Source organism: Moschus berezovskii, chromosome X (assembly GCF_049115385.1).
Source record: "Moschus berezovskii isolate FMDL1 chromosome X, NW_MosBer_1.0, whole genome shotgun sequence".
NCBI classification, from domain to species: domain Eukaryota; kingdom Metazoa; phylum Chordata; class Mammalia; order Artiodactyla; family Moschidae; genus Moschus; species Moschus berezovskii.
In genome coordinates, this window is record NC_142488.1 from 78,515,778 (window position 1) to 78,540,954 (window position 25,177).

General features: G+C 37.0%; 1 pseudogene; it reads right to left on the minus strand.

Annotated features, from left to right (window-relative positions):
• Window positions 1-12,886: 12,886 nt before the first annotated feature.
• Window positions 12,887-15,294, minus strand: LOC129564462 (heat shock protein HSP 90-beta-like; annotated as a pseudogene).
• Between the last annotated feature and the right edge of the window lie 9,883 nt (window positions 15,295-25,177).

The following is a 25,177-nucleotide window of genomic DNA, read 5'->3' on the forward strand; positions in this document are numbered from 1 at the left end:
TTTAGTTTTCTTCCTGGGTTTCTTTCTCCTTAAACGTGTAACTTATTAACACTATATTTGAATTTGTTTGCTTAGTATTTACTGAGATACAAATGAAAAAATATATTACTTTTGCATACTTTCACTCAGGCTTATGTTTATGAGATCCATTCACACTGATGAATGGAAAATTATATAATAATAGGCTTCAGTATCCCAACAATGGATATATCATTCAGATAGAACAACCTCAAGGAAATATTAGACTTGGCCATATTTTAAACCAAACATACCTAACAAACATACACAGAACATCCCATTCATGAGAAGTAGAATACATATTTTCAAGCACACATGGAGCTTTAACCAAGATAAATTATGATAGGCCACAAAACAATTTTATGAAATTTATGAAGATTGCAATCATACCAAGTATCTTTTATAACCACAATGGTATGAAACTAGAAATCAAACCAAGAGGAAATTTGGAAAGTTTACAAACATGTGAAAACTAAACAACACACTCTTTAACAACTAATAGGTCCAAGAAGAAATCAAAAGAAAACTCAAGAAATATCTTGAAACAAGTGAAAATTGAAGAACAACAAATCAAAACCTATGGTGCGCTGCATATATTAAGAAAAAAGAAACATTTTAAAGAAACAAGCTACTTTACACCTCAAGAACTAAAAAACAAGGCCAAAACGAGCAGAAATAACAACAGATAGTTGAAACAGAGAGAGAGAGAAAAGAAGCACAAAAGAAAAGATCAATGAAAGTAAGAAGATTTTTTTGAAAAGATAAATATTGCCAAATCTTTAGCTACCCTAACAAGATAAAAAGGGAAGATTGAAATAAAACCATAAACAAAAAAGGAGACATTACAACTGTTGTAAGAGACTGTTATGAACAATTAATGCCAACAAATCTTATAATATAAAAGAAATGAATTCCTAAAACATTCAACCTTCTAGGACTGAATCATGAAACAGAAAATATGAAGAGACCTGTAAATAGTAAGGAGACTAAATCAAAAATCAAAATCCTCCCAACACAGAAAAGCCTAAGACCAAATGGTTTCCCTAATGAATTCTGCTAAAATATATAAACAATTAGATTGAATCACCAAACTCTTCCAAAAATTATAGAAGAGGAAACATTCCTAAACTCATTATACATTACCAGTGTTACCCAAATGAAAAACCAGATAAAGATACTAACAGAAAACTATAAATCAGCATCCCTGATGAATAGAGATGCCATAATTCTCAACAAAATATTAGCAAACTGAATTCAACAACACATTGAACGGATCATATACCATGATCAAGTCAGTTTATCCTTGAGATGCAAGAGTCATTTAATATAAACAAATCAATAAATGTGAAATACCACACTAAGAGTATTCCCTGGTGGCTCAACAGTAAATAATCCACCTGCCAAAGCAGGAGATGCAGGTTCAATCCCTAGGTCAGGAAGGTCCACTAGAGAAGGAATGGCAACCCACTCCAATATTTTTGCCTGGAAGATTCCATGGACAGAGGACCCTGGTGGGCTACAGTCCACTGGGTCTCAAGAGTGAGGCACAATTTAGTGAATAAAACACCAGCACCATCATACTAACACAGTGAAATGTTAAAATTATATAATTATATATATATATATATATATATATAATTTTAAAACTATATAATTACATTAATTGATGCACAAAATGTATTGTGTAAAATCCAACATCCTTTCATGATAATAACCCTCAACAAACTGGGCATAGAATAAACACACTTCAGTATAATTATAATTAAGACAATACAAAACAAAATCAGAGCAAGCATCATACTCTACTTTGAAAGGTTGAAAACTTTTTCTCTAAGATCAGGAACAAGAGAAGGATGCCAGCTCTCTCATCACTCATATTCAGCACAGTATTGAAAGGTCTAGCTAGAGAATTTAATCAGAATAAAGAAGCAAAAGTCATCCTTATTAGAAAGAAAGAAGTAAAATTGCCATTACTTGTAGATGATATAATCTGTACATAGAAAATCCTGAAGACTAAAGACTTGTCCAATAAAGAAATAAAAACACTGGAATTAATTAATAAATTCTGTAAAGTTTCAGGATATAAAATTAATGTTCATAAATTAACTGGGTTTCAATACACTAGCAAGCAAATATCTGAAACAGAAATAAAGAAAAAACAATACCATTAACTATATAATCAAAAAAATAAAATACTTAAAGGTAAACATAACGAAGGAAGTAAAAGATAGTGAAAACTACAACACCTTGATGACAGAAACTGAAGAAACAAACAAATGAAAAGATACCCCATGTTTATGGATAGGAAGAATTAGTGCTGTTAAAATCACAATACCCAAAGTCATCAATGAATTTCATGAAATTTCTATCAAAATTCCAATGACTTTTTTCACAGAAATACCAAAAGGATCCTAAAATGTGTACTGAATCACAAAGTGCTTCATATAGTCAAAGCAATCCCCAAAAATAATGAAACCAGAGGCAACACATGTCCTAAGCAACACATGTCCTAACCTCAAAGTATACCACAAAACTACAGTAATTAAATCCTTATGGTGCTACCATAAAAATAAATGCATAAAATAGACCAATGGAACAGAATCAAGAGCTCAGAAATAAACTCCCACATATAGAGTAAACTAATATTTTGACAAGGGAGCCAAGAATACATAGTTGGGAAACAATAGTCTCTTCAATAAATGATATTGGAAAAACTGAATAAGTGCATGCAGAAGAATGAAATTAGACTCATTACATTATGTCACTCACAAAACATAACTCAAAATGAATTAAAGACTTAAACATAAGACTTGAAACCATAAAGTTCATAAAAGAAAATGTAGGGTAAAACTCTTTGATCTTGGTTTTGGCAATAATTATTTTTGATATGACACCAAAAACACAAGGAACAAAAGCAAAACCCAGTGGGATGATATAAAATTAAAAAGCTTCTGAATATCAAAAGAAGAAAATTTAAAAATGAAAAAGAAACCTATAGAATATGGCAAAATATTTGCAAACCGTGTATCAGAAATGGGTTATAATATTGTAAAATAAAAAAATAAAATACAATAAAACAAAGTAGGAAAAAAATAATTAATACTAACCAACAAAACTAAAAAAAAAAAAGAAATGGGTTAAAATTTAATATAGATGAAGAAATATATGAATAACTCATAAAAGTCAATAAGAAAAACAATTTGAATAAAAAATTGACAGGGAAACTGAATAGATATTTTTCCGAAGATGATATCCAAATAGCAAACAGGAACTTGAAAAGATGCTCAACATCATTAGTCATCAAAAATATGCAAGTCAAAGCCACAGTGATATATTATCTCACTTCGGTAAAAATGATTTTTATCAAATAGAGAAGAGAAAACAAGTGCTACTGAGAATGTGGAGAAAAGAGAACTCTTGTTTACTGCTGGAGGAATATAAATTAGTAGAGAGAGCAATTATGGAAAACAGTATGGAGATTTCTCAAAAAATAAAAAATAGAGCTATTACACGATCAAGCATTCCATTTTATATATATCCAGTCAGTTCAGTCGCTCAGATGTGTCTGACACTTTGCAATCCCATGGATTGCAGCATGCCAGGATTCCCTGTCCATCACCAACTCCCAGAGCTTGCTCAAACTCATGTTCATTGAGTCAGTGATGCTATCTAACAATCTCATCCTCTGTCACCCTCTTCTCCTATTGCCTTAAATACTTCCAAGCATTAGGATCTTTTAAAATAAGTCAGTTTTTCATATCAGGTGGCCAAAGTATTGGAGTCTGAGCTTTAGCATCTGTCCCTCCGATGAACACCCAGTATTGATCTCCTTTAGAATGAGCTGGTTGGATCTCCTTGCAGTCCAAGGGACTCTCAAGGGTCTTCCCCAAAACCACAGTTCAAAAGCATCAATTTTTCCGCCCTCAGCTCTCTTCACAGTCCGACTCTCTCATCCATACATGACTACAGGAAAAACTATAGCTTTGACTAGAGGGACCTTTGTCAGCAAAGTAAGGTCTCTGCTTTTTAATATGATGGGCTTCCCTGGTGGCTCAGAGGTTAAAGAGTCTACCTACAATGCGGGAGACCTGGGTTCGATTAGTGGGTCCGGAAGATCCCCTGGAGAAGGAAATGGCAACCCACTCCAGTATTCTTGCCTGGAGAATCCCATGAACGGAAGAGCCTGGTGGGCTAGAGTCCATAGGGTCGCAAAGAGCTGGACACGACTGAGCAACTTCATTTAAGTTTGTCATAGCTTTTCTTCCAAGGGCAATGCATCTTTTCATTTCATGGCTGCAGTCACAATCTGCAGTGATTTTGGGGCCCCGAAAAATAAAATCTCTCAGAGTTTCCATTGTTTCCCCATTTATTTGCCATGAAGTGATGGGACCAGATGCCATGATCTTATTTTTCTGAATGTTGAGTTTTAACCCAACTTTTCCATTCTCCTCTTTCACTTTAATCTAGAGGCTCTTTTGTTCTTTGCTTTCTGCAATAAGGGTGATGTCATCTCGATATATGACGTTATTGCTATTTCTCCCGGCAATCTTGATTACAGCTTGTGCTTCATCCAGCGCAGCATTTCACATGATATACTCTTCATATAAGTTAAATAAGCAGGGTAACAATAAACAGCCTTGACGTACTGCTTTCCCATTTGGAACCAATCTGTTGTTCCGAGTACGGATCTAGCTGTTGTATCCTGACCTGCATATAGATTTCTCAGGAAGTAGGTAAGGTGTTCTGGTCTCCCCATCTCTTGAAGAATTTTCCACAGTTTGTTGTGATCCACACAGTCAAAGGCCTTGTCATAGTCAATAAGGTGGAAGTAGATGTTTTTATGGAACTCTCTCTTGCTTTTTCGATGATCCAATCAGTTCAGTTTAATTCAGGCACTCAGTTGTGTCTGACCCTCTGTGACTCCACGAACCAGCATGCCAGGCCACCCTGTCCATCAACAATGCCCGGGATCCACCCAAACCCATGTCCATTGAGTCATGATGCTTTCCAAACATTTCATCCTCTGTCGTCCCCTTCTATTCCTGCCCTCAATATTTCCCAACATCGGGGTCTTTTCAAATGAATCCGTTCTTCCCATCAGGTGGCCAAAGTAATGGAGTTTCAGCCTCAACATCAGTCCGTCCAAAGAACACCCAGGACTGATCTCCTTTAGGATGGACTGGTTGGATTCCCTTGCAGTCCAAGGGACTCTCAAGAGTCTTCTCCAACTCCACAGTTTAAAAGCATCAATTCTTCAGCACTGAACTTTCTTTATAGTCCAACTCTCCCATCCGTACATGACCACTGGAAAAACCATAGTCTTGACAAGTTGGAACTTTGTTGGCTAAGTAATGTCTATGCTTTATAATATGCTGTCTAGGTTGGTAATAACTTTCCTTCTAAGGAGTAAGCATCTTTTAAGTTCATGGCTGCAATCACCATCTACAGTGATTTTGGAACCCAGAAAAATAAAGTCAGCCACTGTTTCCACTGTTTGCCCATCTATCTGCCATGAAGTGTTGGGACCAGATGGCATGATCTTAGTTTTCTGAATGTTGAGCTTTAAGCCAACTTTTTCACTCTCCTCTTTCACTTTCATCAAGAGGCATTTGAGATCCTCTTCACTTTCTGTCATAAGGGTGGTGTTATCTGCATATCTGAGGTTATTGATATTTCTCCCGGCAATCTTCATTCCACCTTGTGCTTTCTCCAGTCCAGCGTTTCTCATGATGTCCTGTGTATACAAGTTAAATAAGCAGGGTGACAATATACAGCCTTGACTTACTCCTTTCCTGATTTGGAACCAGTCTGTTGTTCCATGTCCAGTTCTAACTGTTGCTTCCTTACCTGCAAACAGATTTCTCAAGAGGCAGGTCAGGTGGTCTGGTATTCCCATCTTTTTCAGAATGTTCCACAGTTTATTGTGATCCACACAGTCAAAGGCTTTGACATAGTCGATAAAGCAGAATTAGATGTTTTTATTTTTTCTGGAGCTCTCATGCTTTTTCGATGATCCAGGGGATGTTGACAATTTGTTCTCTGGTTCTTCTGTCTTTTCTAAAACCAGTTTGAATAACCGGAAGTTCATGGTTTACTTAATATTGAAGCCTGTCTTGGAGAAATTTGAGCATCACTTTGTTAGTGTGAGAGATGACTGCTATTCTGCAGTAGTTTGAACATTCTTTGGCATTGCCTTCCTTTGAGATTGCAATGAAAACTGAGCTTTTCCAGTCCTGTAGCCACTGCTGAGTATTACAAATTTGTTGGCATAATGAGTGCAGCCCTTTCACAGCATCATCTTTTAGAATTTGAAATAGCTCAGCTGGGATTCCATCAACTCCACTAGCTTTGTTCGTGGTACTGCTTCCTAAGGCCAACTTGAATTTGCGTTCTAGGATCTGGATCTAGGTGAGTGATCACACCATTGTGGTTATCTGGGTCATCAAGATATTTTTTGTATAGTTCTTCCATGTATTCTTGCCATCTCTTCTGTTAGGTCCATACATTTCTCTCCTTTATTGTGCCCATCGTTGAATGAAATATTCCCTTTGTATCTCTAATTTTCTTGAAGAGATTTCTAGTCTTTCCCATTATTTTATTTCCCTCTATTTCTTTGCATTGATCACTGAGGAAGGCTCTCTTATCTCTCATTGCTATTCTTTGAAACTGCATTCCACTGAGTATATCTTTCCTTTTCTCCTTTGCCTTTAGCTTCTCTTCTTTTCTCAGCTATTTGTAAGGCCTCCTCAGACAACCATTTTGCATTTTTGCATTTATTTTTCTTGGGGATGGTGCTGATATATTCAAAGAAATGGAAGTCAAGATATCCAAAAGATAACTTTATTCCCATGTTTTTTGCAGCATTATTCACAAGAGCCAAAATACAGAAGCAATCTATGTTTCCATCACTGGATAAACGTTCAAAGAAAATGTAGCATATGTATGCAATGGAATATTCCCATCTATGTGAAATAAGGAAATCCTGCCATTTGTGACCACTTGGATGGACCTTGAAGGTATTTAGCTGTCAGAAAAAAGTAAATATTTAATGCTATCTTTTCTATGTGGGATCTAAAAAGGCTCAACTCAAGAAAAAGCGAGTAGAATGGTGGTTAACAGGAGCTGGGCTGTGGAGGAATTGGGTAGATATTGATTCATCAGTCCAAATTTTCAATTAGAAGATGACCTAATGCAAAGCATAGTGATTACAACCAATGATACCAAATTATATAATTCAAAGTTTCTAAAAGACTAAATGTTAAATGCTATCACCACAAAAAAAACTGTAATTACATGATAGAGGTGGTAAACTAATGCTATGGTGTATTAAACATATTGCATTATAAAATATGTATGTTATATGTAAATCATATAACATTACTTTTTTTTTACAACAACTTAAAAAGGAACTTATTTTACATAAAATTTTATCTAATCAAAATCTGAAAATCATTATTGGGCTCAAAGAATCCAACTGGTAATACTTGAACTGGCCATTTGAATATTATTTCTCATGAAAATTGCTTTTCTCTGACATAATTAATATATTTACAATAATTTCAAAGTTTGCAGTTCAGTTTGATTTTAATAATTTAATAATTAATCTTAAAAATTAAAGTTTAATATTTGATTTAGTGGGTTAATAAACTCAGATATTAAGACTTCCCTATCCACCCCCCACACACATTTATGAAAACATTCATTGCATCACCTATTTGTTTCCATAGCACATTGTCAGGGACTTTGTGCAATAAACTATGAACTCTGTTAGAGCTAGAAACCTTGCTTTGAACATGGTTGCTACTTGGTAAAAGAGAATAATTTAACTCTCCCATTAATTGTGATAAGCTTTTTTGAAGTGTAAATGGAAATGGACAGACTTTTTTCCAAAAAATTTTTTCAGTAAATTATAAATGGAAAAAATCTTGAAATTCCATGAATTTTATGATGAATGGCTAATTTCATGTGAAATTCATGAAAATAAAAGCAAAATACAACCTGGTATGAGCTTTGGAAACTTATATTCAAATGAAAGTTTATAGAGAAACAAAGTTTAAATAAAAGTAAAATTCTATGGTCTAAAATGACTTATGAATCACTGGAATCATACTCTGTTTCATTCCTCTAGTATCTGTTCCTCTCCTATCTCTAAACTCTTAGTTAATTTTCTTCTCTATAGCAGCCTTAATAATTTCAAGGTTACAATAGTTGCCTGTTGAATATTTGGATGAGATAATGAATTAATTAAAAACAAATGTTACTCTCAAAGTTGTTTACCAACACAGCAGGCGGGAATACAGGCATTGATATCAAGACAATTACATTCAAGTGACTAATTTGAAACAAAATTTAAGTAAGTTTCAGTTTTTACATTTATATTAAGTGGAATGAAATCTATTGTTGTTGTTCAGTTATTAAGCTGTGCCTGATTCTTTGCAAGCCCATTGACTGCAGCACAAAATGCTTCCCTGTCCTTCACTATCTCCCAGAATTTGCTAAAATTCATGTCCACTGAGTCAGTGATGCCATCCAATCATCTCATATTTTGCCACCCCCTTTAGCTCATGCCCTCAATCTTTCCCAGCATCAGGGTCTTTTTGAATGAGTTGGGTCTTCACATGAGCTGACGAAAGTATTGTAGATTCAGCTTCAGCATCAGGCCTTCCAATGAATATTCAGGGTTGATTCCTTTAGGCTTGACTGGTTTGATCTCCTTGCAGTCCAAGGGACTCTCAAGAGTCACCTCCAGCACTGCAGTTCAAAAGCATCAATTCTTTGGCACTCAACCTTCTTCATGGTCCAACTCTCACATCCATACCTGACTACTGGAAAAACAGCAACTTTGACTCTATGGACCTTTGTTGGCAAAGTGATGTCTCTGCTTTTTAATACACTCTCTAAGTTTTTCATACTGCTCCTACAGTTGTGTATGGGACTGGTGATGCAAGTAAAGTCCAATGTTGAAAAAAGCAATATTGCATAGGAACCTGGAATGTTAGGTCCATGAATCAAGGCAAATTGGAAGTGGTCAAACAGAGATGGCAAGAGTGAACTTCGACATTCTAGGAATCAGTGAACTAAAATCGACTTGAATAGGTGAATTTGACTCAGATGATCATTATACCAAACACTGTGGGCAAGAATCCCTCAGAAGAAATGAAGTAGCCATCATAAGTCAACAAAAAAGACCAAAATGCATTACTTGGATGCAATACCAAAAATAACAGAAAGATCTCTGTTCATTTCCAAGGAAAACCATTCATTTTCACAGCAATCCAAGTCTATGCCCCAACCAGTAATGCTGAAGAAGCTGAAGTTGAATGGTTCTATGAAGACCTACAAGACCTTCTAGAACTAACACCCAAAAAAGAGTTTCTTTTCCTTATAGAGGACTGGAATGCAAACGTAGGAAGTCAAGAAACGCCTGGAGTAACAGGTAGATTTGGCCTTGGAATACAGAATGAAGCAGGGCAAAGGCTAATAGAGTTTGGGCAAGAAAATGCACTGATCATAGCAAAACTTCTCGTCAATAACATGAGAGAAGATTCTACACAAGGACATCACCTGACGGTCAATACCGAAATCAGATTGATTATATTCTTTGCAGCCAAAGATGGAGAACCTCTATATAGTCAGCAAAAACAAGACTTGGAGCTTACTGTGACACAAATCATGAATTTCTTATTGCCAAATTCAGACTTAAATTGAAGGAAGTAAGGAAAACCAATAGACCATTCAGTTATGACCTAAATCAAATCCCTTATGACTATGCAGTGGAAGTGAGAACTAGAGTCAAGAGATTAGATCTGATAGAGTGACTGAACCAGAGGCAGTGATCAAGACCATCCCCAAGAAAAGTAAATGCAAAAAGGCAAAATGGTTATCTGAAGAGGCCTTACAAATAGCTGTGAAAAGAAGTGAAGTGAAACACAAAGGAGAAAAGGAAAGATATACCCATTTGGATGCAGAGTTCCAGAGAATAGCTAGGAGAGATAACAAAGCCTTTCTCATTGATCAATGCAAATAAATAGAGGAAAAAAATAGAACGGGAAAGACTAGAGATATCTTCAAGAAGATTGGATACCAAGGGAGCATTTCATGCGATGATGGGCAGAATAAAGGACAGAAATGGTATGGACCTAAGAGAAGCAGAAGATATTAAGAAGAGGTGGCAAGAATACAGAGAAAAACTATACAAAAGAGATCTTCATGATGAAGATGATCACGATGGTGTGATCACTCACCTAGAGCCAGACATCCTGGAATGTGAAGTCAAGTGGGCCTTAAGAAGCATTATGATGAACAAAGCTAGTAGAGTTGATGGAATTCCAGTTGAGCTATTTCAAATCCTAAAAGATGATGCTGGTAAAGGGCTGCACTCAATATGCCAACAAATTTGGAAAACTCAGCAGTGGCCACAGGACTGGAAAAGGTCAGTTCTCTATCCAGTCCAAAGAAAGCAATGCAAAAGAATGCTCACACTATCACACAATTGAATTCATCTCACACATTAGCAAAGTAATGCTCAAAATTCTCAAGTCAGGCTGCAACAGTACAGAAACCACGAAATTCCAGATGTTCAAGCTGGATTTAGAAAACCCAGAGGAACAAGATATCAAATTGCTAACATCTTCTGGATCACCAAAAATGTGAGAGAGTTCCAAAAAAACATCTACTTTTCCTTTACTGAATATTCCTAAGCTTTTGACTGTGTGGATCACAACAAACTGTGGAAAATTCTTAAAGAGATAGAAAAACCAGACCACCTAACCTGTCTCCTGAGAGATCTGTATGCAGGTCAAGAAGCAACAGTTAGAACTGGACATGGAAAAACAGACTAGTTTCAAATCAGGAAAGGAGTATGTCAAGCCTGTATATTGTCACCCTGATTATTAAACTTATATGCAAAGTACATCATGAGAAATGCTGGACTGGGTGAAGCATAAGCTGCAATCAAGATTGCAGGGAGAAATATAAATAACCTCAGAAATGCAGATGACACCACCCTTATGGCAGAAAATGAAGAAGAGCTAAAGAGTCTCTTGATGAAAGGGAAAGAGGAGAGTGAATAAGTTGGCTAAAATTCAATATTCGGAAAACTAAGAGCATGGCATCTGGTCCCACCACTTCATTGCAAATAAATGGGGAAACAATGCAAACCAGGAGAAACTTTATTTTGGGGGGTTCCAAAATCACTGTCAATGGTGACTGCAGCCATGAAGTTCAAAGGCACTTGCTCCTTGGAAGAAAAGTTATGACCAACCTAGATAGCATATTAGAAAGCAGAGACATTACTTTGCCAACAAAGGTCCATCTAGTCAAAGCTATGGTTTTTCCTGTAGTCATATATGGCTGTGAGAATTGTACTATAAAGAAAGGTGAGTGCTGAAGAATTGATGCTTTTGAACTGTGATGTTGGAGAAGACTCTTGAGAGTCCCTTGGACTGCAAGGAGATCCAACCAGTACATCCTAAAGGAGATCAGTCCTGGGTGTTCATTGGAAGGACTGATGGTGAAGCTGAAACTCCAATACTTTGGCCACCTGATGGGAAGAACTTACTCATTTGAAAAGACCCTGATGCTGGGAAGATTGAAGTTAGGAGGAGAAGGGGATGACAAAGGATGAAATGGTTGGATGGCATCACTGACTCAATGGACATGAGTTGGAGTAAGCTCTGGGAGTTGGTGGTGGACATGGAAGCCTGGCATGCTGCAGTCTATGGAATTGCAAAGGGTCGCACATGACTGAGCAACTAAACTGAACTGAACTGAAGTTTGTCACAGCTTTCCTTCCAAGGAACAAGCATCTTTCAAGTTCATGGTTTCCATCACTGTCAGCAGTAATTTTGGAGCCCAGGAAAGTAAAAAGTTGTCTCTATTTCTGCTTTTCCTTTCTATTTGCCATGAAGTGATGGTACCAGATGTCATGATCTCCGTTTTATGAATATTGAGTTTTAAGCCAGCTTTTTCACCTTCCTCGTTGACCTTCATCAAGAGACTCAAGTTCTCCTTCACTTTCTGCAATTAGAGTGGTAACATCTGCATGTCTAAGGTTGTTGATATTTCTCCCAGCTATTGTGATTCCATCTTGTAATTCCTCCAGTCTGGTATTTCACATGATATACTCTGCATATAAGTTCAATAAACAGGGTGACAATATACAGTCTTGTCATCCATTCCATTCTGTCGCTCAGTCGTGTCCGACTCTATGCTACCCCGTGGACTGTAGCCTACCAGGCTTCTCCGTCCATGGGATTCTCCAGGCAAGAATACTGGAGTGGGTTACCGTTTCCTTCTCCAGGGGATCTTCCCGACCCAGGGATCGAACCCGGGTCTCCCGCATTGGAGGCAGACGCTTTAACCTCTGAGCCACCAGGGAAGCCTGATAACATTCTCCAATTTTGAACAAGTCAGTTGTTCCATGTAGGGTCCTAACTGTTGCTTCTTGACATGTATGTAGGTTCTCAGGAGACAAATAACGTGGTCTGATATTCCCATCTGTTTAAGAATTTTCCATTTTATTGTGATACACACAGTCAAAGCCTTTTGTGTAATCAATGAAGTGGATATAGATGTGAAATCTAGTAACTGAATAAAAAGAACGTTTTAAAAAATGCCATTTAAGATTAACATAAGGGAAAATTCTCCAAACACATCCATATTTGTCAAGCTTTTTCTTTTCTTTCCATTTTTTATAAACCTGCATCTTCTTTATTTTCAATACTTTAATTTCAGAACAAAGGCCCATGTATCCTACATAAAGGACAGAAATAAAACCACTAGACATCAGCAGAGGGAACCACATGGGCCAGGGCCACTGGGGCTGCTACTGCAGGAGCCATGGGGATCCTTTACAGAGGGAGCAGTCTGCAGGTAGAAACTCCTAATCTACTTCTTCCATGCGAGAGGTGTCCTCGACACCCTCAAGGGAGGGAATCTCATCAGGAACAGCAGCATTGGGCTCCGCTGCCATCACCTCATCTTCATCAATGCCCAGGCCAAGATTTATCATGCAGTAGATGCAGTTGGAGTGGGTCTGGGGATCCTCAAGCGAGAAGCCAGAAGAGAGCAGTGCAGTTTCGAACAGCAGCACTACCAGGTTCTTGACGGCCTTATCGTTTTTGTCTGCCTCTGCCTTCTACTGCAGGGTCTCCACGATGGGGTGGTCAAGATTGTTCTCCAGGTGCTTTTTAGCCATCATGTAGCCCATGGCCGAATTTTCTTGAAGCGCCTGGGCTTTCATGATGTGCTTCATGTTGGTGGTCCAAGGATAAGTGCTGGTCATGATGCAGCAGGGGGAAGACACCAGCCTGTTGGAGATCGTCACCTTCTCCACCTTCTTATCCAAGATCTCCTTCATGAGTTTGCATAGGTTCTCAAACTTGGCCTTGCTCTCCTCCATCTTCTTCTTCTCATCCTCAGGCAGCTCCAGGCCCTCCTTCGTCACGGAGACCAGACTCTTCCCATCAAACTCCTTGAGCTGCTATACACAGTACTCATTGATGGGCTCCGTCATGTACACCACCTCAAAGCCCGGCTTCCACACGCGCTCCACAAATGCAGAGTTGGCAACCTGCTCTTTACTCTCATCAGTGATGTAATAGATGGACTTCTGGGTCTCCTTCATGCAAGACACATATTCTGAGAGAGAAGTCATCTCATCTCCAGACTGGGACGTGTGATAGCACAGCAGCTCAGAAAGGTGTCACCGTTAGTGGAGTCCTAATGGATTCCAAGCTTCACATTTTTAGAGAATGCCTCATAGAATTTATTATAGTTCTCCTTGTCTTCTTCTAGCTCAGAGAAGAGCTCAAGGCACTTCTTAACAATGTTCTTATGAATAACCTTCAAGATTTTGCTCTGCTGAAGCATTTGTCGGGAGATGTTCAGGGGAAGGTCTTCAGAGTCAACCACCCCACGGATGAAGTTGAGATATTCTGGAATCAACTCATCACAGCTGTCCATGATGAACACACAGCGGACATACAGTTTGACGTTGTTCTTTTTCTTTTTGTTCTCGAAGAGTTCAAAAGGAGCCCGATGGGGGATGAACAGCAGTGCTCTGAATTCCAATTGACCTTCTACAGAGAAGTGCTTCAATGCCAAGTGATCTTCCCAGTCATTGGTAAGACTCTTGTAGAACTCTTCATATTCCTCATGGGTGATGCCATCAGAGTTCCTGGTCCAAATGGCCTTGGTCTTGTTCAGTTCTTCCTGATCAATGTACTTCTCCTTTATCTTCTTTGTCTTATTTTTCTTATCCTTGCCACTATCATCCTCCTTGTCTGTGCCCACATCTTCAATCTTAGGCTTCTCTTCATCATCTTTATCTTCCTCTTCTTTCTCACCTTTCTCTTCTTCAGCCTCATCATAACTGATTTCCTTCTCACATTCTTTCTCCAGATAAAATGTGATTGGATAGTCTATGAACTGAGAGTGCTTCTTCACCACTTCTTTGACCCGCCTCTCTTCCAAGTAGTCTGTCTGATCTTCGTTCAGGTGGAGAATCACTTTGGTGCCACGGCCAATAGGCTATGGTCAGCACGGACAGTGAAGAAACCCCCAGCAGAAGACTCCCAAGTATACTGTTCATCATTGTTATGCTTTGTGATCACAACCACTTTCTCTGCCACTAGGTAGGCAGAGTAGAAGTGAAGTGACGTGAAGTGAAGTGAAGTCGCTCAGTTGTGTCCGACTCTTTTTCGACCCCGTGGACTGTAGCCTACCTGGCTCCTCTGTCCGTGGGATTCTCCAGGCAAGAGTACTGGAGTGGGTTTCCATTTCCTTCTCCAGGGATCTTCCCAACCCAGGGATCAAACCCGGGTCTCCCGCATTGGAGGCAGAGGCTTTAACCTCTGAGCCACCAGGGAAGCAGAGTAGAAGCCCACACCAAATTACCCAATCATGGAGATGTCTGCACCAGCCTGAAGAGCCTCCATAAATGCTTCAATGCCAGACTTGGCAATGGTTCCCAAATTATTTACAAGATCAGCTTTGGTCATGCCAATGCCCATGTCTACCAGAGTCAAAGTATGCTCCTGGGTGTTTGGGATGATGTCAATTTTCAATTTTTTACCACTGTCCAGTTTGGAAGGGTCTGTCAGGCTCTCATAACGAATCTTGTCCAAGGCATCAGAAACATTACTGATCAGCTCCCGAAGAATAATTTCCTTGATGGAATAGAAGGTGTTGATAATGAGGCATGAGTTGGGCAATTTCTGCCTGGAAGGCAAATGTCTCCATCTCCTCCTCTCCATGGTGCACTTCCTCAGGCATCTTCAAGGATGAGAATCACAGGTATTAGAGAACACTTAGCCGGAAATGGCTGCCTCGGGCTCACTCACCGCAGCAAGAAGGCTGCGTGGGGGTGACTAAAGAGCAAGCTTTTTCTTTTAAATTTCAAAAATAATGATATGATTTTTATAGAAAAAGATAAAGATCCAGATTTTTTGTATTGAAAACTTCTACCTTACAGTATCTGAAACACTGTATTTTGGGCATAGGAGATTACTAGAGTGACAAAGTATCTTCAGAGAATTGATGCAAACTATAATTCTTTGATACAAATTAATACATTTATCTAAATTCACAAGGCAAATAAAATTAAAGTACAAGTATTCCCCATTTTATTGTGCTTTGCTTTATTGTACTTCACAGATACTGTGTTTTAATAAAAAGTAAAAGCGTGTGTCAACCCTGTGTTGTCAGATGATGGTTAGCATATTTTGGCAATAAACTATTTTTTAATTAAGATAAGTACATTTTTAGATATCATGCTGCTGCATATTTACTAGAGTATAATGTAAAGTGTAATGTAGAGTATACTTATTACAGTACAATGAAAACGTAACTTTCCATATGCACTGGAAAATCAAAGTGACTTGCTTTACTGTAATATTTTATTTATTGCCATGGTCTAGAACCAAACATGCAATATCTCCAAGGTATGCCTGAACTAAATTTTATATTTTCCTTGATATTTAGAGAGGGTAGGATATGTTCAAAAGAAGTAATTTGAGGAGAATTTAATAATGTGATTATTGAGAGTGTGAACAAAATTTAGAGAAACTAACAAGGAATTGTGCAATATCTAGGGATTTCAACAATGAAGACTTGCACTTAGTCCTAAAAAAAGAAAATGGAAGCAATTGACTAAAAGAACCTGTTTGGGAAGGGACATGGAAAGTGTCACTTTATTTGAGCTATGATCTTCATTATCTTTGGTAAAAGGATACAGCTTCCTGCAGGTTTGATGACAGGAAGAGAACTGGAGGAATAAGTATATCAACTTCATTCTCTAACTATGAACCTCTGCCTATGAAGGCACACTCCATTGGCAAAACCTAGTGAGAAGCCAAAGAATAAGGAAGTTTGTTACTTTGATCTTAAGCACAGAACAGGATAAGAGGCAGAAAGGAGATCTGGAAAGGAAAGGGAAAATATTGATTGTGCTCCCCCATTGTAATGTATGCTCCATGAAGGTACAAACTGTCTGATTTTTTCACCAACCTAGGTATATCCTCAGCACTTAGATTGCTGCCTAGGACAAAGTGAAATCTAAATAAATATTTTAAAATGAATTTGGATAGCCTAGTTAATCTAATTGCATGCAATACTTTAAAAGATCTAGAAAAGGCACCAACTCAAAATACTTCATTTGATATTCCATTTTCATTAATCAAGGCAAGCTAAAATATACTGTAGAAAGGATTCCAAAATGTAAATGATAAAAACAAAACAGTTTTATTTCTTGCTCTTGCTATATGTCCTTCATCCGGTTGTCCCTGCTCTTCATAGTCACTCAGGGACAGAACTGACAGAGAAATCACCAACTTGGAAATTGTCAATCCTACACCAGAGGGAGAAGAGAATGTTGAATTATTGACAGTTAAATGATCATTCTATAAGTGATGTCTGCTCACAACTAATTGACCACAGTTAGGCACATGGCCCCACTCAATCTCTCTGGGAGCTGAAAGTGCAATTCTACCATGCACCTGAAAGAGTGAAAGCCCAGAAATATGATTATCAGAACACAGTCAAAGTAAGGATATATATTCATTGAATAGATTGTGCATGGAAGATAGTGACAACTAGATCTTAATAAATGTCAATAAAACAAATTAAGATACTAAAAAAGAGAAAATTTTATATTAATGAATGTATTTATTAGGATTGTGTTTAGAGTTATACTGTGAAAGATTGTTTTAGTTCAAATAATATATTTTGCCTTCCTACAAATCAGCATACTGTGAAGTTTTTTATTGAAGATAGACCTCTTAAAAAGATAAGCATTCAACTGATACTTGTGGTATTTACTGAGTACATTGCTTTCATAAATTCATAAAATACAGCATTGAAAAGAATTTAAAAAGATTCAGTCTCCTTAACTAAGCAAATGAGGTTTAGAAAAACAAAGGGATTTATTCCAAGAATACACAGTTGGTAGCAAAACCAGGGCTCAATTCTAGGTCTAACTGCCACTCAAGTACATTTTCTATAGCACTACAGCTACATATTATCTCTTGCTGTAATTACTATTAGAAATCTAACACCAATTAATTAACTTGACAGTAATAAATACTCATGGTTTAGTAATAAAAGCCAATTTTAATCTTCAGTCACTTTAATTATGCAATTATGCATAGCACTAATTTGAATACAGGATATGCATTCAGTAAATATTTGCTAGTGGTTCTGATGATTATATATATATGTATATATATATATATATATATATATATATAAGGGGAGAATACAACTTCATTTGCTATTCCTTATCCTATCTATTTCTTTTGAAAGTAAAAAGAGAACACATGAACAAATATCTAAGCAAACTTCCCAGGGTTTAAATTATATTGTTCTTCTAAATTTTTAATGATTTACTCACAAAAAATGAAAGACCAAACAGAGGCTGTGATTTTCACTCCAATGATTAAGTGATAAACTTTAATATAGCTACTGCTCGTGATCATCTGAGAATCTAAACTAAACCATACTAAATAATCTAATTGCAATGAATTCCAATATTCTGCTATTAAATAATTATGATTGGTTGTATCAAATGTTATTGATACAATTTTATGTCCATCAGCTTTATTTAAGTCAGTAGATTTTGAAAACAACTTACTAAATTCTACTTTCATAAAAGCTCACTGGCAGGATAAAAATGAGTAATTTTCAGTGGTTTTACATTTCTGAGACTGTGGCTGAACAGATAATAATTAACGCTCTACTTCATTAGAAAGTAAAAGCTTAGTTTTATTCATCTCTAAAGTGGCTTAAGGCAGAACAGCATAGAATAATAACTGTAAGATGAGGTTTTTTTTTTTTTTAAATGCATATACCTAAATATTTTTTTCCTGAAGTATAAAATGCATCATGATATCAAGATGGTACTTTAAAACCAGTACAATGACTAGCTTCAGGGTTTGTTTCTCTAGAAGAAGAAAATTAAAAAAAAAAACAAAAAACTCAATTTTTAAAATAAAGTTTTTTTTTTTTTTTTCCGAATGGTTTTATAGATCCAAGTCTTGTTTGATATTATTCTTTGACTTCCAGTAAATAATTCTTTTCTAAAAAGGGAAATAGCATGGAGAATAGCCAAATTGTTATTCTTTAAAAACTAGTTCATGCAAAGATGAGCACAATAAAGGATAGAAACAGTATGGACCTAACAGAAGAAGATATTAAGAAGAGGTGGTAAGAATACACAGAAGAACTGTACCAAAAAAAAGCTCTTAATGACCCAGATAACGATGACGGTGTGATCATTCACCCAGAGCCAGACATCCTGCAGTATAAAGTCAAGGGGGCCTTAGGAAGCATTAGTACGAACAAAGCTAGTGAAGGTGATGGAGTTCCAGCTGAGCTATTTCAAATCCAAAAAATGATTCTATTAAAGTGCTGCAGTGGCCACAGGACTGGAAAAGGTCAGTTTTCATTCCATCCCGAAGAAGGACAATGTCAAAGAATATTCAAATTACCACACAATTGCACTCATTTCACATGCTAGCAAGGTAATGCTCAAAATCCTTCAAGCTAGGCTTCAATAGTGCATGAACTGAGAACTTCCAGATGTACAAGCTGGAGTTTGAAAAGGCAGAGGAACCAGAGATCAAATTGCCAACATTTGTTGGATCATAGAAAAAGCAAGGGAATTACAGAAAAATATCTACTTCCCCTTCACTGACTGTGCTCAAGTCTTTGACTCTGTAGATCACAACAAACTGTGGAAAATTCTTAAAGGGATGGGAACACCAGACCACCTTACCTGCATCCTGAGAAATCTGTATGCAGGTCAAGAAGCAACAATTAGAACTGGACATGGAACAACAGACTGGTTCAAAGTTTTAAAAGGACTACGTCAGAGCTGCATATTGTCATCATGCTTATTTAAATTATATTCAGAGTACATTATGTGAAATGCCAGGCTGGATGAAGTTCAAGCTGTAATCAAGATTGCTGGGAGAAATATCAACAACCTCAGATATGCAGATGATATCACCCTTACGGCAGAAAGTAAGAGGAACTAAAGAGTCTTTTGATGAGGGTGAAAGAATAGAGTGAAAAAGCAGTATTAAAATTCAACATTCAAACACCTAACATTGTGGCATCTGGTCTGATCACTTCATGACAAATAGATGGGGAAAAAAATGGAAAAAAGTGAGAGACTTTTTTTGCGTTTCAAAATCACTGCAGATGGTTACTATAGCCATGAAATTAAAAGACACTTGCTCCTTGGAAGACACTTGACTCCTATGACAAACCTAGACAGTGTATTGAAAAGCTGAGACATCACTTTGCTGGCAAAGGTCCGTATAGTCAAAGCTATGGTTTTCCAGTATTCATGTATGGATGTGAGTGTTAGACGATAAAGAAGACTGAGCATCTAAAAATTGATGCTTTCAAAGTGTGGTGCTAGAGAAGACTCTTGACAGCCCCTTAGACTACAGAGATCAAACCAGTCAATCCTAAAGGAAATCAGTCCTGAATATTCATTGGAAGGACTGATTTTGAAGCTGAAGCTCCAATAGTTTGGGCACCTGATGCAAAAAGACAACTCACTGGAAAAGACCCTGATGTTGGGAATGATTGAGGGCAGGAAGAGAAGAGGACGACAGAGGATGAGGTGGTTGGATGGCATCACTGACTCAGTGGACACGAGTTTGAGCAAACTCTGGGAGATGGTGAAGGGCAGGGAAGCCTGGCATGCAGCAGCTCATGGGATTGCAAAGAGTCAGACAGAACTGAGCAACTGAACAACAACAAAAACTGGTTCAACTATATCTTTGATTTATATATTTTTAAAAATTTTATTTTATTATTTTTTAAATTTATCTATTTTAATTAGAGACTAATTACTTTACAATATTGTGGTGGTTTTGCATACATCAACATGAATCAACCAAGGGTGTGCATGTGTCTCACCATCCTGAGACCCCTCCCACCTCCCTCAGCACCCCATCCCTCTGGGTTATCCCAGAGCATCAGCTTTGACTGCCCTACTTCATGCATTGAACTTGCACTAGTCATCTATTTTACATATGGTAATATACATGTTTCAATGCTATTCTCTCAAATTGTCTCACCTTTGCCTTCTCCCACATAGTCCAAAAGTCTGTTCTTTACATCTGTGTCTCTTTTGCTGTCTTGCATATAGGGTCGTCATTACTGTCTTTTTAAATTCCATATAAAAGTGTTAATATACTATATTGGTGTTTCTCCTTGTGACTTACTTCACTCTGTACAATAGGCTACAGTTGCATCCACATCATTAGAACTGACTCAAATGTGTTTTATTTTTAATAGCTGATTAATATTCCACTGTGTATGTGTACCACAACTTCCTTATTGATTGGTCTGCTGATGATCATCTAGGTTGCTTCCAAGTCCTAGCTATTACAAACAGTGCCAGTGAACATTGGGGTACACGTGTCTCTTTCAGTTCTGGTTTCCGTGGTGTGCATGCCCAGCAGAGGGATTGCTGGGTCGTAAGGCAGTTCTATTTCCAGTTTTTTAAGGAATCTCCACACTCTTCTCCATAGTGTCTGTACTAGTTTGCATTCCCACCAACAGTGCAAGAGGGTTCCCATTTCTCTACACCTTCTCCAGAATTTATTGGTTGTAGACATTTTGATTGCAGCCATTCTGACCAGTGTGAGATGGTACCACATTGTGGTTTTGATTGCATTGATTTATATACTTTTTTACTTACGCCACTGTCAGTGTTTCCTAAGACAAATTCTAGCTAAAGATTCATCTGGTTAACAGGATTTCCTTTATTTTAATGTAAAGACTTAAGATCCATAGTTTAAAAATATTCATATGAAATAAAAATACCTTCTAGGTTTTGAAGGGATCTTTCCTTGTGGCTCAGCTGGTAAAGAATCTGCCTGCAATGAGGGAGACCTGGGTTCATTCCCTCAGTTGGGAAGATCCCCTGGAGAAGAGAAAGGCTACACACTCCAGTATTCTGGCCTAGAGGATTCCATAGACTGTATAAACCTTGGGGTCACAAAGAGTCAGACACTACTGAACAACTTTCACTTTCACTCTCACTTTCATGTTTTGAAGCTCATGATAAGGCCTATATATTACCAGTGATACTTTTTATTGTTATTTATGGGATCACACTATTTTGTTACATTTTAAAAATATCTTTCAAACTCCAGTGAGTTGGGAGAGTTGTTATTTTTTCTTTCTTTGGTTGAAGCTATTTCTTGAGTTTTAAAATAAGCCAATTTAATATGGTAAAGTAAAGGTTAAATACACTAAACAGAAATAAAAATAATTCAGTTTAATACTTTTATTTTATTTTCAACTTGCAACCTATAGCATCTCACTCATTTGCTCAGTCATGTCCCACTCTTTGCAACCCTTTGAACTCTAGCCTGCCAGGCTCCTCTGTCCATGGGATTTTTAGGCAAGAATACTAGAGAGTTTTACCATTTCCTCCTCCAGGGGACCTTTCTGACTCAGGGACTAAGGCCATGTCTCTTGTGTCTCCTGTATTGCAGGCTGATTCTTTACAACTGAGCCATGGGGGAAGCCCATTTTAAACTTAAATTAATGCCAGTGAAGAATGGAGAAAATGTGCACACAAAGAATTGCTATATAGGCATATAGGTAGATTTTTTTTTTCCAAAATTTAGGTAGTACAGCTATTTCTTTTAGGTTTGCTCCTTTAAGTACATTTGAGAAATCCACTGTGAAGCAAATGACATTAGAAAACTAACAGAATAGATGCCAATCATAAGGAAATTTTAACTCTATCTAAAGACATTGAAAATAAATTACAAAAAATTAGTTATGATTTTTCTCTCTTTAAAGTGATATATATAATAACATTATACATACACATATATGTAATAACTTTATTGCAAATGGAAGGAGAAAAAGTGGAAACAGTGACAATTTTTTTTTCTTGAGCTCCAAAATAACTGCAGACTGTAACTGTAGCCATGAAATTAAAAGTGCTTGCTCCTTGGAAGGAAGGCTATGACAACACGAGACAACATACTAAAAAGTAGAGACATCACTTTGCCAACAAAGATCTGTATAGTCAAAGCTATGGTTTTCCAGTACGCATGCTCAGATGTGGGAGTTGGACCATAAAGAATGCTGAGCACAGAAGAATTGATGCTTTAAAATTGTGACACTGGAGAAGACGCTTGAGAATCCCATGGACTTCAAGATCAAACCAGTCAATCCTAAAGGAATCAACCCTGAATATTCATTGGAATGACTGATGCTGAAGCTGAAGCTCCAGTACTTTGGCCACCTGATGCATAGAGCTGACTGCATCAGGAAAAGACCCTGATGCTGGGAAAGATTGAGCACAGGAGGAGAGGGGGGCGGCAGAGAATTAAATGGTTAAATAGCATCGTTGATCAATGAATATGAATTTGAGCAAACTCCAGGAGATAGTGAAGGACAGGGAAGCCTGGCATGTTGCAGTCCATGAGGTCACAAAGAGTTGGACATCATGACTGAGCAGCAACAAAAATATATAATCAAACTGTAGTTTATCATTCATTCATTCTTTCAACTAACATCTAAAAAATATTTCTCTAATCAGGGAAATGCAAGTCAAAAACGCAAGATACTGCTACCCCCTCTATAACTGCCTAAAACAAACAAACAAAAAAAATGGACCATAGGAAATATTAGCAAGGATTTGGAGAAATTGGAACCATCATACACTCCTGATGAAAATATAAAATTGTGTAACCATTTTGAAAAGCATTCTGGATGTTCTTCATAAACTTAAAAATAGTGCTGTCAAATGACCTAGAAGTTTTGCTCCTAGATATACACAAAGAAATAAAGACAACATGAATGTTTATAGCAGCGTTATTCTTACTAGCCAAAAGAAGAAGCAACCTAAATGTCCACCAATGGCTGAATGGGTAAGCAAAAGTGGTTTAACTGTACAAAGCAATAGTATTCAGACATAAAAAGGGAATAAAGTACTGATATGTTGTTTAGCATGGATAAACTTTGAAAAAAATTATGCTAAGTGAAAAAAATAGTTCCAGAAGTCCACTAATATACAATTACATTTATATGAAATATTCATCTAGGCAAATCCTAAAGACAAAAGGAAAATTGATTAGTGGTTGCACAGTGGCTAAGATGAAGAGGAGCTAGGGAAAGACTGCTAATGGTTATGGGTTTTCTTTTGGGGGTGGTGAAAGTATTCTAGGATTAGATAAAGCTGATGATCACATAAATCTTTAAATATATGAAAAACCACTGAAGTGTAAGTTTAAAAGAATGAATTTTTATGGCATGTGAAATATAGCCCAGTAAAACTACTCTTTTTTAAAAAAGGAGAATATTTATTATATGTGAAACACTATAGGGCTTCCCTGGTGGCTCAGAGGTTAAAGCGTCTGCCTCCAATGCGGGAGACCCGGGTTCGATCCCTGGGTCGGGAAGATCCCCTGGAGAAGGAAACGGTAACCCACTCCAGTATTCTTGCCTGGAGAATCCCATGGACGGAGAAGCCTGGTAGGCTACAGTCCACGGGGTCGCAAAGAGTCGGACACGACTGAGCGACGGAACGGAACGGAACGGAATTTGGGGTACAGTATAACAAAACACAGTTCCTGATCTCAAAAGCAAAAAAAAAAAAAAAACAAACTAGAGATAAATCATTGTGGGAAAATATCAAACTAGTCTTGGTAGGAAATGGGAGAGAATTATTGGATTAACTCAAAGGTAAAGATGGTGGAAATGAAGAAGAAGCTATAGATTTGAGAAATTAACTAGACATATAGAATCAATATGATTTATTAAAATATTAGATATCAGAATAAATGAAGGAATCGAAGGTATTCTAGTTTGTTACAAAAGGGAAGAACATTTTTTTTATTGACATAAGTAATACAGGAAAAGGAGAAGAATTCTAGGAAAAGAAAAGCAGTATAGCTTTGGACATTGACTTTAAATGTATCTTTAGAACTATATCCACTCACATTCATTGTTCATTTTGTCTTCAACAATACCAATTTCCAGGTCACTGAATAAGATCTTTGTTAGCCATATAACTGCTCATGCTCTTAGGAAAAAATATCTTCCTTTTGAAAATCTAGTTGTCACTTCATTAATATAGAAAGAATACTCTGTACCTAAAAATGTCTTGATAGTGGTAGAATATCAGCACACAAAGGAACTTATTTTCCCCAAAAATTTCTGAACCAGCTTCACATATACTTCACATCAATTTCTGGAATCTGATGGTTATATCATTTGGCCTTTGATTTGTATTCACTAACTTTTATGCTGTCTTAGCTTTTTAGAGCCTGTACTCCTGAGAGACATTATTGATTTCAATGATTTAATGTGAACCATAGGGACACACAATTTTTTATTATTTACCTGCATAAACATTCCCTTTGTGAGCAGAAAATTGACAATGAAAAAATAAAACAAGCAAACAAACAAAAAAAAAAGAATAGAAGAGAGACTGGGGAAAGTTAAAAAGGTGAATTAAAACATATAGTTTTTTCTCCATAGATAAATAGTGCCTAAGGATTCATACTATGTAAAATATACATATTTTGGATATAAAAATTTGGGAATATGTAATTTTTAAAAAGTAGATTTATGCTTTCTTCTGCTAAGAAATTGTTACTTGAGATAAACTTCATTA